The 15,459-nt window shown below is 41.3% G+C and overlaps 1 protein-coding gene across 4 annotated transcripts in view; it reads left to right on the top strand.

Moving 5' to 3' along the window:
* Window positions 1-15,459, top strand: part of slc20a2 (solute carrier family 20 member 2) — a 39,846-nt gene continuing 24,387 nt past the window's right edge. For 2 of the 4 annotated variants that reach the window (XR_003297678.1, XM_026343109.1), the window contains exon 1: window positions 4-502. The gene's annotated coding sequence lies outside the window, so the exon portion shown is untranslated. Of the gene's footprint in view, window positions 503-15,459 lie in introns of all 4 variants that reach the window. The other 2 variants (XM_026343108.1, XM_026343107.1) reach the window with 2 other exon arrangements.

The raw sequence follows: 15,459 nt of genomic DNA, 5'->3' as shown, positions 1-15,459 counted from the left end.
AATCACAACACCACCACTGTAATCAACAGTGCTGCTCATTCAGCTTCAGCCGTGAACGCACGAAATGCACAATTCAACGCAACCTCCCCACCTCCTCCTCCCTTCCTCCCCATGTGGTGTCATGCCCTCATCAGATTGACCACTACTCCCCCCTCTCTCTCTCTCTCTCTCTCTCTCTCTGTGTGTGTCTCTGTCTCTCTCTCTCTCACGCTATCTCCCCCCTCCTTCATCCCAGAGCTGTCATCCTGAGCAGAGTTGAGACGACGGCTCAATCCCTAAACGCCCGGATGACAGCAGCAGGCGACATTCAGGGCAACATGGTCGCATGAGTCGACGGCAACAAATTCGAGGGGGGGACGACGGCAACTGCTGGAATCTGTGACATTTTCGACGCAACCCACGGAGAAACTGTTCTGGAAAAAAAAAAGAAACCTCCAGGGAGAGACAGAGGCGAAGAGGAGCGGCACGTTTCCCCCCCCCTTTGTGGTGTCTTGTTTCGTCGGTGAGTACATTTGATTTCTTCTACCTCTGCTCTGGGTATTTTCTTTACTGGATTAACGTTTTGTTTAATCACTTTTCGCTGCGCACTTCTTTGTGGCGAGCTGCGTTCAGGGCCTGTTTTGGTGCGAACACGGACTGAAGTAGAAGTGTTGGTGCGTAAAAAGCGGCTCCTCGTCGCCGTGTCCTGCGTTTCACAGGACGTTTGTCCAACACAGGACGCTACACTTTTGGGTTTTTACGGTGCCATTGTTGCCACCAGAGTGAATGGAGCTGCTACACGTGTGTGACTCCACATCCGACACAGATTATGACAATAGCGCCGACTCAGAGCCGCCGTGTCTGGCGGCCTGAGCCAGTGCGAGGACCGGACTGGACAAAGCCAAGCAGACGACGTGGCTTGGGCCCCCAAACTCCGCTTTTAACGAGCCTCTCTAATCGTTTGGCTTTTAAACCGAGCGACTTCGTTACATTCTGCCGAGCTCGTCGTGCGCAAAGCACGACCGCTGCTCCGCTTTGCTGCTGCTCTCCGAGCATGCGCAGTGAGCCCTAGCACTGCCGCCCCATTGCCCAATAATAAAGAGCAGAAGTTGGAAGTGGTCTGTCCCAAACATCTCCCAAGTAGCTCAGGTCACATCCCCCGTGTGCATTAAGAAGTCAAGGGCTCATGCTTTCTTGTCACGTTGCTCGTGTGTCTGCTTTAATATCTGTCTGCGGTTGGTTTGATTGTTTCTGTTTCAACAACCAACAATCAAATCACCCACACACGAGGTATTGTGGCGTGTGGCATGTTTCTGCAGAGGCCTCGGTAGGTTTTTCAGAGGGGGCTCTTCTTTGTCACCCGCAAAGATTTTTTTTTTTCCCAACAGGAAACATCACAAATACTAAAACATGGGTACAGTGAACATACAGGATTCTGGAAAGAATAACATGAACACCCTGCAAAAAATTCAGCTGTGGCAACAGAAGTATTTAGATCAGCTGCAAAAGCAGAAATTCTATTATACACTTGAAATTGTTAGAGAAGTACAAGTATGGAAGCTGTTAGAATATTAACTTTGTAATAATAGATTATATTTTGTAAGATTATTGTTTAACGTGTAACATCAGAAGTGAAAGGTGCAATATTTTTTTTAAACGTGTTGCAATACAAGCATGTTCTAGTTTAAAATGCAAATAGCCAAGTTAGGAAAAAGCATCTCAAATTTGAACTCAAGCGAAGTATTGAAGTAAATATACTATACTCAAAGGGATTGATAAGGTGTCATTATTATAAACAAGGTGACTATTTATTCTAAAGCCAGTTTTCTAAGCTCCTGTTAGTTTTGTCCCTTGCCAGTTACATGTAATTACAACTGGAATATGTCCAATTCAGTTTTAGCTTCACATTATTTGTATTTCACATGTGCCACACTAATGATCTCTTATCCTGTTACCTACAAATCCAGTAGAAGTACACAACATTCAAGTGGCCAGAATGAGGATTGTCAGTTAATGATTAATGTGGATAATATGATAACAAAGGGAGAGAGAGAGAGAAAAAATGCCAGGATCTGTTGTTACCTTACTTGTTTTCTATTGTTTTCTCCTATAAAAGTTTTACTAAGAAAATGTAACATCAGTAAACCAGATGAACAAATACACTGATTGTTCTATGTCGTCCAGTCATAAAGGCTGTAAAACAGATAGGAAAGCAGGTTATGATAAGATAGGCGGATTAATGACTTCCCTCTTTTCACGCACCTTTATGCTTGATGTGAACAGGGGTGCACAGCCTGGGGCTTCTGTTTACCAGCCTTACCGATAAGGACCATGTTGCAAGCCTCTTATTGGTTTAATGACATACAATATGTCTAAGAAATCTCCTTCAATGCTGACTAGAATACTACTGCTACTCATTTGCTGCTCACTCACCTCTCCTTTCACCCATGTTTGTACCTTACATACACTCTTTGTAGTAACTTGAAGAGTAGCCAGCTTGCCTGGAAATGGCCTCTAAGCTTACTGCACTTGGCGCTGGTTAATTTGCTAAGGGAACCTGCTTTCCTAGAAATGTTTCAGTTCAACTTCTGTCTGTTAATGGACAGCAAGTCTAGCTGCAGTGATACTATCTCATCCAACCACTTTGACAAACAGGAGCAGAGAGTACTACTGTTGTTGCCCTCTGTTTGACTGGGCTTTAATACAACATTTCTGTCACTATCTTGTGGCATTATAGTGGGTTCCCACAATTGTTAGGGACATTGGATTTATATTTTGACTGTATTTTGACCTGTCCATAGTAAGTATAATCCTTAAAGCTGAGTGATTCACGCTTAAGTGGCAGTTTTGTGGCGACAGGGTGCAGCCACAGCTTAGACCACACCACCAATAGTCTCGCTTTATAACAGACAGAGCAGTGCATATTTAATCAGCAGTTAAACCAGGCAGCTTAATGTTGTGTTTTGGAAGTTCAGTCTTGAAGCTTTCTTCCAGCGGAGTAGGGGAGAGATGAGCTGTTTGTATAAAGTATGTGTACCTTGTGTAATGTTGTCACGTTCAACACAGTCCTGAGAGCGCAGTGTCAGACCAGTTTTCACAGAAGTGTGCTTTCTCATTACACGTGCACTCGTACGTTATGGGAATGTATCAAATGACAGTGTGAAAACAATGTGAGAGTAGATAAGGGGTCACTTATATGCCTGAACCTACATAAAATTATCACTCAGATCTGCAACTTCCTAGGCTTTATGTCTAAAAAAAATGAGTTTCATTGCTTTGCTGTCCAGCCCACACATTTTATAGTTTTTGCCTATAGCATTGTTACTGCCTACAGACAGACAGTTTGCTACCAGCATTTAGCAGCTAAAAAGCCAAATATTTCCCAGAGGGCAGGGTAGAGACCAAATATGAGTTAAATTCATCAGGGAGCCACAAACACTGCTCCATAACTGCTAGATGGGTAAATAAGTAATGGTTTGCTAACAAATGTGCCACATAATTGTAAAAGCTGATGAGCTGTCGCTGTAACTTTGACTGTAATGCTGCCCCCAAAAATCTGTAATTGCACACTTAAGCAATGTAAACACACAACAATAGACCAAACCATTTTAACTTATGTTTTTATATAAACCATGATGTAAACAGTTACAGCTACAACATGCAACTTTTTAGAATCATGCGACCCATGGCATCAAATACTGACCATAGATCTCTGGTCAAAAACTGTGGTGTCTCATTAGTGCATGACCTTTGACCTCGAGAAAGGAATATCTCTGCACTGCTGTCAGTGCTCTTCTGGGAGTCTGCCACAGGTTGCTTTGACCTCTTGACATAAAACATAATTATGCAGCATATCTGACATTGAAAATAGTTTTTAAACGGGTAAATCTTTTAAAGTTTGCGATCTCAAACATTCAACACATGATGAAAGTTCCAGTTGGATTGTTGTATTTCAGTAATAATAAATAATCGTGGAGTTAATCTACAGGTGGAATTACTTTTAATAAAGTTTATAAAGTGTACTGTCATTACTGTGACAGCAGTACATTTGACTATTTTTCAGTTTATTGACTAACAACCAATTAATCATTGCAGCTCTAGTTTGGACCACTGGTCAGGCTTAGATCTTAGAAGAACCTCACCTTGGACTTCAGAACTTCTAATGACATCTTTAAATATTATGTTTTAGACAAAATCATTACTTGATTGATGAAACAAACGATGAACATGATACTCGTTTCTTGACGGTGTAACTTAAAAGCTGGTAGCATTACGCAACTAATTTAACTTGAAGAACTGAAGACGTGCTGCTTGAACTATTTAAAAGTAAATTCACATTTTTCAAATAAAAGAAAAAGAAGGAAGAAAACAAAATGTATGCAAAAGGTGCTGGACTCTGTTCTGGTTTCCATGATGGTAGGGCCCCGTGCAGGCCGGCCCTTCTGCCAGTGGGTGTGTCTGTATCTCTGTGGGCGGAAAGGCAGTTGGCACCAGAGCTGGAAGTGTCACAGTCGGAGAACAGTCTGTCTCTGATCGGCCCACCTTACCCTCGGAGCACAATCACTGTTATGTCTGAGCCCTCTTTCACCATGGCAACATCACATGATAGCTGAGAAAAAGTGGGAATCTTGATGCTGTATGTGTGCGTACATGTTTGCACATGCTCTTACCAGTATTGCCTAATCCACGTTGTTGCCTAAAACCTTGTTAAGCACATCATCGACCACGTGAAGCTCGATAACGTCATTTTTTATTAACAGAGGTCAAAATGAGCACAATGAACAGGGCAGAGCAGGAAAGGTTGGGATGTTGGGGTTGTTGTTGTCGTTAAAGGAAACTGAGAAGATAGCACATTAAGCAAGCTGCGAGCTGTTGGTGATATAGAAAGAGGATGAAAACAAATGGAGGGGTTAAGGCGGGGGGGGGCTTCAGAATAGCTGTTGTTCAGATCTCTTGATGATTTAATTGCAGCATTACTTTAGGGTCAGGGCACCATTAAGGCTCGGGAAAATAATCCAAGCCATTTCAGCTCTTAATTAGACTACTTTACAACCACTGGTTGAGCTCTGCCTCAGTATTTAACCAGATCTAAGTTGTGTGCACACAGACATTCTTGAGGCCTCATTTATACACTTACATATTTGTGGTTTTTGTACACATGTATGCGTTTGCATCTGGTTTCAGGGAACTCCTGCATTATGGCAAGTTTACAACCGATAAGAATGCTGCCATCCCATAACGCTGGTACGTCTTCCTGTTACCGCTGTCACGTAGGCCCGCATTCCTCCTCGCCCCCAAAGTGGGCCTTAATAGCTCTTGATACTGAGATCCTCTTCACATAATGATTGTGGTGACTTTCGTCTTCTTGACAAAAATCTGTATTTACAGTTAGCACTGACTCAGTTTTTTAATGGCGCTGGCGGCTATAGGCTTCCTGTTAGTTTTCCTGTCTCGTTTGCTTTGAAGTGGGAGACCCTCACTTAAACTGGAGATGGTGCCACATTCAAAACAACTTCTATTCTTCAGGTTATGGCTTCCTTAAAGACTCTGGATTGTTCCCTTGAAAAAGGAAACCCCTTCCATCTTTCATGTGAACAATTAGCCATTTATTACCCGTTAGCGTGTGACTGCCTACACTCGTTGCATCATTTTCTCTGACCCGTTGTGTGTGTTTCTGGCCTCGTTTGTGCTCTCCACTCGGGCCATGAGAGCCATTTTGTGGTGTTTCTGGTGGCCTTCTGTAAGCGGCAGGGTCCGTATCAAAGCGCACAGAGCGTCTCTTGTTTGGGTGCTGGCCGGGTGTTAACTATGCTAATGTCAGGCTTACTGCTGAACTGTGAGGCATTGTGGTTTTATTTATAGAGTGTAGAATGGCCATTATTTTCCTGTTTGCTTCATTCAGGTATATTGTCCAGGTACACCTCTGGCTTACTTGTCTCTAATGAGTCATAAGTTTGACACCAAGGCCTGGGGTCACTTTGAGGTTTTTGGAAAATGATTGTTAAGGCACTAAAGGGAATACTGAGAAATAACCTGCAAAGTTATTCTTGGCATCTGGGGTGATTTGCCCTGTCATGCCAATGACACCTTTTATTATTTTTGTGCATGTTAGATACAAATGTATGCCCCTCTTGACTCCAAATTCTCTCCATAGTTTCAAAGAGCTAGTCCCGCACGACAGGATTGGCAAATACTCCTGCACAATATTGACAAAAGGGAAAAAAAAAATGTAATAAAAGCTGTTTGGATTGCTGCTTTACCTTTTATGTTGCTTAAATTTGAGTGGGTGGTTTGGCTAAATTAATGGGTTTGTAATTCTGCTGTGCAAGAAGAGTTTATGCGAAAATGTTTTCTCAAGCAATTGTACAGACATAACCCTATAAACAAGCATGTGTTTTTCACTGTGTCTCATGGAAAAAGGGGCCCACAGGCTTGTTTTGTACGCGTGAAAGTTCTTCTCAGTTTGTAGAAATCTTGATGTTTGAACAGGTGGGAGCCCATGTGTTCACTTTAACTCTGTTCTCATTGTTCTACCCCACAGAGTAGTGAACAGTGTGACAAGTCCCACAGATGAATGGCAGAGCATTCTGTGCTTTTCTATGTTGAAAATATTACCGCTTATTTGCATTTGATTGTACAGACGGGACATGGCTCCATGTAAGGATGCGCAGCTGGCTGACTGGTCACTGCCCACACTCATGTGACACTGCTATTTCTAGCCAAACCATTCCTCCTCCCTACTGCCTTTAGCAACAAGAGCAAGTGGTGGATATGTGACACTTCAGAAAGCAGCAAAGCTTAAAGCAGCGAGCGGCAAATAGGGTCCGGTGATATCTATCCAGAGACCTCGTTGCAGAGTGGGGATAAGCGAAATAGAACAATGGTGTGTGGGAATTGAATGGAAAGGGTTCTGCGGCTGTAATTAAACTATATTCAGTTAATCTGATTTTAAGATTGACGCCACCAAATTATCATTTGTCAAATACTGTTTGCATATTTTTCTGTGGACACACTCAAAATAAACATGTGCTCTTAGCTGACACACATCCATTATGTTTGTTGATGATTTCTCAACCGATCATGTGATATTGAGCTCTGGCTTGGCTGCTTGCCTAACAAACCATTTTAAAACTGGTTTTCCCAATAGTTCACTTTCCTTTAATCTCTACTCAGATGTCACATCAGTGTGTTTATATGGTCGGATAAGTTCCTTCCTATATCAATCATGTTACAGACCTTTGTACCGTCAGCTCACCGACATGTCCATCCTGTAACTGAAGATTCCTTGTGACAGCTTTTTATCTTTTGGTATTGATCACCTAAGTTTTTCTCTGTGACATTACCTAATTTGGTAAATAGGGTAGAGATAAAGTGTCCACAACACTTTTAAAGTGTGAACAACATTTCATAATTCTTTGTTTCAGTCCAACAATGTGAAAGTTAAAAGAGCAGTGTAGCCTGAGCTATTGGACTTTTTAGTAAATAGTGTCCTTCATTTCACCTACTGAGAAAGCCTAACACAGTATTAGGGCACAATTTTTCTTCTTAAACAAGAATCAGGCTTTTGAAGCTGAGTGATTAGTGGTATAATACTGGTCTCGTTGCCTTTGGTTTTATAACAGTAAATTATATAGTGGATCCTCTTTAGATCTATGACAGACCAAACATAGAGTTGTCTTGGAATAGAGCCTGGAAAAAAATATCCTGTACTACAAGAAACCCTGGGGAAAACAATGAATGGAGCCTCTTCAAGAGAAGCAAGTCATTTTCTTGAGTTAAGATCCCAAAGGTGTGATATTTTTGTAGATGGTTCACCTCTCATCTGAAAGGCTTCTTCAGAACCACTAACCATGACCTGGACGACTCCACAGACCTTGAGCCAGAGATGCTATTCCAGGCTTGTCAGGCCTGTAAACTATGTGAGGTGAGGATTAAATATTGTTGAAAATCTTTAGGGTTCCCTGTACTGAACAGGCGATGACATCTTCATAAGGTTTCACACATTCCAGTCCCGCTATGGCTCCACAGTGTGTGACCCCCCCAAACTCCCCCGGACTAATGTTGTGAAGGCTTACCCAATTTCAGTCCACAAACCTGTTAACACTATCTATACACTTCTATTCGTGGTTTGCTAAATATATAATAAGGTAAAAAAAATGCTGCCTCACACTGATCTATCAATCATTTAGTTGTCACTTGTCAACACATTGTCAAATGGGACTTCCATTTGCAAAAGTGGCAACTTTTAACAAACAGTACCAGTACTTTTTAATGCCATGGTTATATGTGAGTTTTATTGATGAATGTCAAATGTGCCTCTATTTAAATAAATATGCTAAATTGCTATTTACATATTAGTACTTTTTAGATACAGATCTTGTGAACCTCTTAGTTTCAGTGGGAAGTTTCATAATTTTCAGGTCTCACCACAGATGTAATATAGGATTAAACCTTTGACTGGGACACTTAAGATTTGTCTCAAAATCCAAACTTACAAACTTCATCCTTTTTACACTTATTGAGCCCACTGTGCTTCTGGGAACACTCAAAGCTTTAGAAAAAATTGTATACCAATGCCTTGATCTGTGCCTTGCCACAAGTTTATTACAGAGGTCTACAGAGAGTTCTTGGTCTTCATGGTTTGGTGTTTGTTGTGACACAAAAGAAGAATCATCTTCCTTCATGTCACAACAAACACAACAGAGCAGACAGCAGCAACTTCTCGAGATACTTGACTCCATATATTGAAAATCTAGTGGTTCAGGAGATAAATGAGGGGCTGTGAACCACCTCCTGGTGGGTCATGATGATATTCTGATTTAAGGCGATAGGTGGAAATGATGCATCCCAATAGGATTGGAGGTGACCAAGGCAAAACCACCTCTCCTCCCCATCTACCCTCCATCACCGGAACACTAGCAGACCACTTGTCACATTGCGTTTCCTTCAGTGCTGAGCATGCTGCGACAGCACTCAAGACACAAAGAAAGTAACATGTCAGCCTGTAACGGTGCTGTCCTTCCCCCTGAAGTCAGTACTGAACAGTTTTACGCTGCATACATCATTCTTTTATGTGAGCTTGTGTGTGGAGGCACTTGTGTAAGTCACATGTTGTGGGTTTAAAGTATGTGTTTCACCTGGCTGCAAAACAAATTTCCCTTCAGGGGCGAGGAAGTTGAAGCTTAACGTTGAATCATAAGGTGCGTCTGGGGTGTGACCGAGTTTTCAAAAATGTACACCACTCCTTAAAAAGGAAAAGCACAGTGTGTGTGTGTACACCATGTATTGTAAACACCTGCAAACACATGATAGATAACACTGGTTATGGTGTGTGCTGTGTAATTTGAACATTTACTCTCTCATACTGAAGTAGTAGGAATTAAAGCAGCATAGATCTGCTTATCCTGCCATGCATTGTTTTAATGCTGGGTTCTTGGGTAAAATTTCTTTGGTCAGAGAGAATTTCAGTGTGTTTGTCATATTTGTGTTGATGTATTCTGTGGGTAAGCAAAGTGTTTTTCGTCATTAGGATTCATTGTTGATCAAATGTTGTTAGGAGATAGCGGAAATGGCACATACAGTTTATCTCCCATGTGAAGACATGCTGTGCTGAATTCCCCTACAGTCCCCTCTCTACAGCTCTACAGTTTAACTCAAACCTCACCAGCTTTATTTCCCTCCCCTTTTAATTGATATTGTAAATACAGAAGATATTGTACAGTGTTGAGTGATAAATAGGTATTGAACCTGGGCCACAGAATATTCACATGTATGATACAGTTTGTGTAGTGACTAAAACACTACACACTTTAGTGCGAAACTAGTTAATTTGATCATATTATACTATTAAGAATTAAATTGGGAAATTGAATGGCAAATTTCACATAACACACATACACGAACAACACCCCCTTGTAAGACCCCTTTATGCGATTTAAAGATTGCTGCTGAAGTCATCATGTGAAATTCCTCTCCCTGTTGTGCCATACTATAGTCCTCTGTGGTCATCCCCAGCTAATGCTTGCAGCACGTTTTTCAGTATTACCGTCTGTTTTCACACAGAAAAACAGTGCCAGCTTATCTGCTGACTCACTGACTTGCAGGCCTAATCCGGCTAGTCTCGTGTTTTTTATTCCACTGTGTGTCTACTGTGTGCACTGAGACTTAAATGTATGGTTAATACAGTGTGTGTGTGTGTGTGTGTGTGTGTGTGTGTGTGTGTGTGTGTGTGTGTGTGTGTGTTTGTGTGTGCACACACACGCCCACACGTGTATGTGCCTGAATAGAGGCGAGACATTCTTGCAAAATCGTGGCAGGACACAAGACCCCATGTTCCAGTGCCGCCACATCTCTCACTACGTGTGCACAGCAGCAGGCCTAATCAAAGAACCCCGTAATACTGTTAGCTGGGTCATGTGCTCAAAGCCAAGATTAAGAGCAGGAGGTCACAGGCCACTAGATCCAGCTTAAGAGGGAGCACTCACTCTCTCCCCTTCTCTCTCTTTCTCACTTTCTTTTCTCCTGTATGCATCATTTAACTTCACTAATACAACGCTGTCTTGGTTATTATAGTTACACACAGAGTTAATAGAAACATTAATTTACATTGGTGTAACAACAAGTTATTATTATTTATATTATTATTATGTGGAGAGGTGCACCCTCTTTCTAACCAGTCAGAGAAGAGCAGCAGTTTCTGCTCGATCGGTAAGTTCTGCAGCTTCTCACTTACTGTAATTTCATAATGACTACCTGAAGGGTTGTTCAGAGCATGGCATAGCGTAAAGAGCAAAGCAAAGCTGTATCAGAGCAAGGGAGAGGAATAAGTGTGCGAAGAGCAGAGGGGATTGTGGGAGATTCATTTTCTGTAAATTGGTTGACCAAAACATTAAAAACAGCTCTTAATATGATGCCCACATTAAATGAGCTGCTGTGTTGGATTGCATTTATATTTGTAATTTATTGGACCGCCTTATGCAGGTCTGTTTTCACTTGGACAACAAAGGATCCTTTTCTTTTAATCAGTGTCAAAAAAGCCACATTAAATCATTAAATCCACATTGACTCATGTAATGTAAGACAGTAAAACATGACTATTCATAAGAGAATGAATAAAAATGAGCAAAACTGCACTGCACACTCGAAAGTCTCCATTATGTATAATAGGTGTAGATGTTAATGTTAAAGGTTTACACCAGAAGAGTGGCAGGGAAAAATCCATCTTCATGGTTATACACCAGTCTCTTGAGCTTGGAGATGTAAAGCATTTGTGACATTGTTACACTCTGTACTTTAAAAAAAGAGAAAATCAGTTTCTCAAATGGATCATGTGTTATTAAGATGCATGAAATCACATGATGTCATAATTCTGCATTTTCATAAGGCTCGTTTTAGCCTTTACACACTCCAACACAATGCTGGAACTTTTAGATTTCCCCCTTTGGAGACAACAGTTGCTTCATTTAACTTGTCAGTTGGCGGCTAAAAGTGAATGCAGGACGAAAACTGAAACACAAAAGGTGTAGTTATCCTTTTCAGTATGTTTAGCCTTAAACATACATCATCTTTAATCGTGTTGGTACCTCACCTTTTTCACTTTAACTTTTTGTGCTGCATTTTTAGCACTATTTAATACCAGCACCCACTTTGCCCCAGTAACACAATTTAATACCACAGAGCATGCCAACAGTAGATTACCAGTCTGAGCAGTCGAGAAGGAGGTAGCTAGGTAGGTTGGAGGTCCTGGCAGTGCTTTGTGAGTACAGAGCCAGATCCACATTTCTCCACACTTAAGACAAGGAGAGATTGGGAAGGGTAGGTGGTAGTGGGCTGAGTAAAGAAGAGGAACAACAGTGGAGGGGACAAGGGGATTTGAGTTGCTATTTGGTACCTTTGTGGAAGAGAACTGGAAGTGTCCTGTCAAAGCTGAGAGTGGGAGGGGGTGAGAGCAGAGAGGAAAACGGAGAGGGTCAAGGGAAAGATGACTCTCCCACTGAAGAACATGAACACAGATGGCTGAAGGAGAAGAAAGACGGACCGCAACCTTAAAAAAGCCACAATTGTTGGTAGGTACCAAGCCTAATTGTGTCAGTAGTCATATGATGTGAAGCCTAGCCAGCAAAGCCAGCCCCCTTGCTGTTGTTAATAAAGTAGTTGGCTCTATATTCATCTTTGAGGCACATTTTGATTGGTCAATTAGGATCCCTGTTGGGACTGTGGTTTATTCTCAGAGGTGACTAATAGTTTCTGCCAGTCTAAAAGCATTATTTTGGGCACTGCGTCCTTTGTGTTGCTCCTATTTTAAGCCGTAGTGGCTTTTATGCATTGTGAATGTGTGCGTGCGCACATGTTTCTAGAGAAGGATTTTCAAATTAATTTCTTAACAAGTAAAAAAGACTACACTGAAACCATTTTTTAAAGCGTTGGGTCGGCTGCATGATCTCCCTGTTTTCATTGTGTTGTTCTAAAGTAGTGTGCCGTCTTGTGCCCTTTTGAAAACCATCCCAAAGACAAACTGTACGGACAGCTCTGTTACTTAAAACAGTTGTACATACACTCGAATAGGGAGGAGTCGCTTCAGTCTTTGCCTTTTCAGGGTGAGGGAGTCAAACCCCTGCTCAGTCTCTACTGAAACCAGAGAGAGCTGACCTCGAGAGTATTTAAACATGAGCCTTACTCAACACTGGATGTCAGAGGGGGACCCGATTGTTTGCTGTTGTAGCACGGCTTGCTTTAGTGTTTTTAAAGGCTCAGATGCTTGTTCTCTCCAAAGCGTGTGAGATTGAAATTTCTTTTACTTCGACATCTTTTGAAACCAGACCGAAGAAGATATCTTGCTGTATGAATCCAGTCCTTGATGCCTTAGACAGAAAATTCCAAAGTAAGGTCTAATTAGAAGTGGTGCTCTGTTTTGAGCAGAGGTGGTACACAAGGTCAATTCTCAATACATGCTCTAAAATGTAATAATGCATTGTATTCAGAAGCTAAACTGAATAGACTGCTGTGGAAATAACATATCAATAAAAGGAATTATTTAAAGCAAGCAGTGGTTGTTATAAATCCATTTTACGTTTATGCTATAAAGTACAAACATACTTTTGAAAGTGAAAAATATGAAACAGAGAAATTATAGTTTAAAAAATGATAGTTAAAATATGTTACCTGGCGGGTTAGTGTGAAATAAACAACAGCAGAAGACAAGTCATATAAGTGGATATATTTCATTCATCCATTTATTCCTAAGTAAAGATATCTCTCTTAATCTCTAACATTGCAGCTGGTAAAGGTGTAGTTAATTTTTACAACTTTATATACTGAAATATGGTAATCAATCATCATAATAACCATAAAAAATCAGTTTACATCAGTACACATTTTGTGTAAAGAATTTGAATATACAAATTAACTAGTAACTAAAGCTAGCAATTAAAAAAAGTGCAGTAAAAAATAAAAAAATTGTAAAATTGACATAACATTGAAATACTCAAGTATAGCACAACTACCTCTAAGTTATACTTATCTGTCAGTACTTGATAACTTAGTTACTTCACACAACTACAATTAAGTAGCAAGCAGTTTGCACATTTGTAAGTTAGGAAAGTAATTTGGTACTTAAAGGTATAAGTGTTAATACTTGCAATATTTACAATATTACAATCTTTAAAAAGCTCTTGAAGTGAAGAACAACACACATGTAAAATGTTTTCTGTAACTTTTTGTGGCTCCAGACGAACCTGAGTGAAGTCCCATAAAGTGCGTCAAGTGATGTCTCTTGAAGTAACGTCATTAACGACTAAAGAGTACATATTGGGAAATGATGGAGGGAACAAGTGAGCTAATCCAGACCTCCTTAGCTTGCCCCTAATCTTTGTTTGAGGATGCATTTGCTAGTATTTGCATACCACACCCAAATCTCAGACTAGACAGATGATCAAGTTGCACCGTGGGTAATCAAGGCACCAGGTATTAGTTTTAGAATAAGAATGTGTGGACTGGGGAAAAAAACAAAGGCGTCACCTCTGGTTGTGCTGTAGTCTGGTCCGAGTCATAGGAAAGCAAACTTAATTCTGTGCATAAACAGTGAATTGGAACCTCGGGGCTGCCATGCCATCCCACGCTCACAGAGAGAAAACAAGCTGAAAGAATTTATGGAGATTTGTGTGCGTGAGAGGAGCCTTCACAAGATGGTGTTGAGAGCGACATGCTCTTTGCAGTCATGCGTGCTGTTGTTGTCATTCTTAAGCGACCCCCCTCTTGCCCGTGGAGGCTGACTGATCTTAACACTGTACACAGTGTGTGTGTACATGCGCTTGTTTGGGTTCTAGGAGACAGCGCCTCCCCACTGTGAAGCACAGAGTCAGAGGCAGCAGGTGCAGCTGACGCAGACAGGCTTTTTAGCAGGCAGGGCCATTTGGGGGACAGAAAGGGAGAGAATGAGTGAGACATGATAGAGGAGAAAGCCACAGGAACTCAAATACAAGATCCGACCAGTGAACAGTACTGAACAAATGAATTTATCACCCCTATTGTAGCCCTTTGTACAGTATGTGACAGCGAAGAGAACAGGACATGAACTGCTTAGCTTCAAAGGTGTACGTGAGTAAGGAGTGTTTTTAAGTATATGGTAAAACCGTGCCATGATCGTGTGGTGGCCGAGTAACAACCTGCAAGATAGAAGTGGTGTGAGGCAGATAGTTTGCAGTTGAGCTAAATCTCCTATGTTTTTCTATAGTTTGAGGAACATTTAAAAATATGTCGTCACTATTTAAAATGCTAAAATTATTGTGCTACAATCATAGTTTAGAACACAAAGTTTCCAGAAAGCATCAATTCATCCTCTTGTCTTAACTAATCTGTCATTGTCGTCTTCTTTAGAAAGACTTACTGTAATATTGTTAAAAACTTAGTATCTCAGACTACATCAATGTGCAGAAATGTTCACGTCATGTTTCGTTTTGTACCAGTGATTGTTGAGAAACTGCTAAGGAGACGTGTAACTCTGCTTTGTATTTTGTCAGCGACGCATCTGCAGTGACTCTGGACCACAATCTCTTAACGTGTCAACGAGAGCCTGGCTGAAGCCAAGTCGCATAAAGACATACTGTACTGTGTGTCTTTGAAAGGCGCAATTGTAGCAGAGAGGGAAACGCAGTAGAAGTGATGGGTGGCTCATAGCACCCAAGTGCCGGTGTGGATATTGTGTGTTCTTGTGTGATGAGCCTCTGTGTTACCAAGAGAAACGGTTCCAAACTGGGCAAGTTGATTTCGTCATACTGAATCCTTTGCAGCACCAAGTATCATAGACCATTGTACAACCCAGAGCTCATTGCCTCAGGTCATCATTCTGTATTTAGGTTCTAAAATCTGCATACTGGATCGATCTGTCTCCATTGTGTTGTGACCAGAGTAATGAAGACCGGGCTAGTTCTCTTAATGCCCTTGATCCGTCTGCACGCTTTTCTCTGGCTGTTAAAGACATCC

Source organism: Anabas testudineus, chromosome 9, assembly GCF_900324465.2.
Source record: "Anabas testudineus chromosome 9, fAnaTes1.2, whole genome shotgun sequence".
Classification (NCBI taxonomy): Eukaryota; Metazoa; Chordata; class Actinopteri; order Anabantiformes; family Anabantidae; genus Anabas; species Anabas testudineus.
The sequence above is the reverse complement of the archived record's forward strand: the minus strand, read 5'-3'. Positions and strand labels throughout refer to the sequence as shown.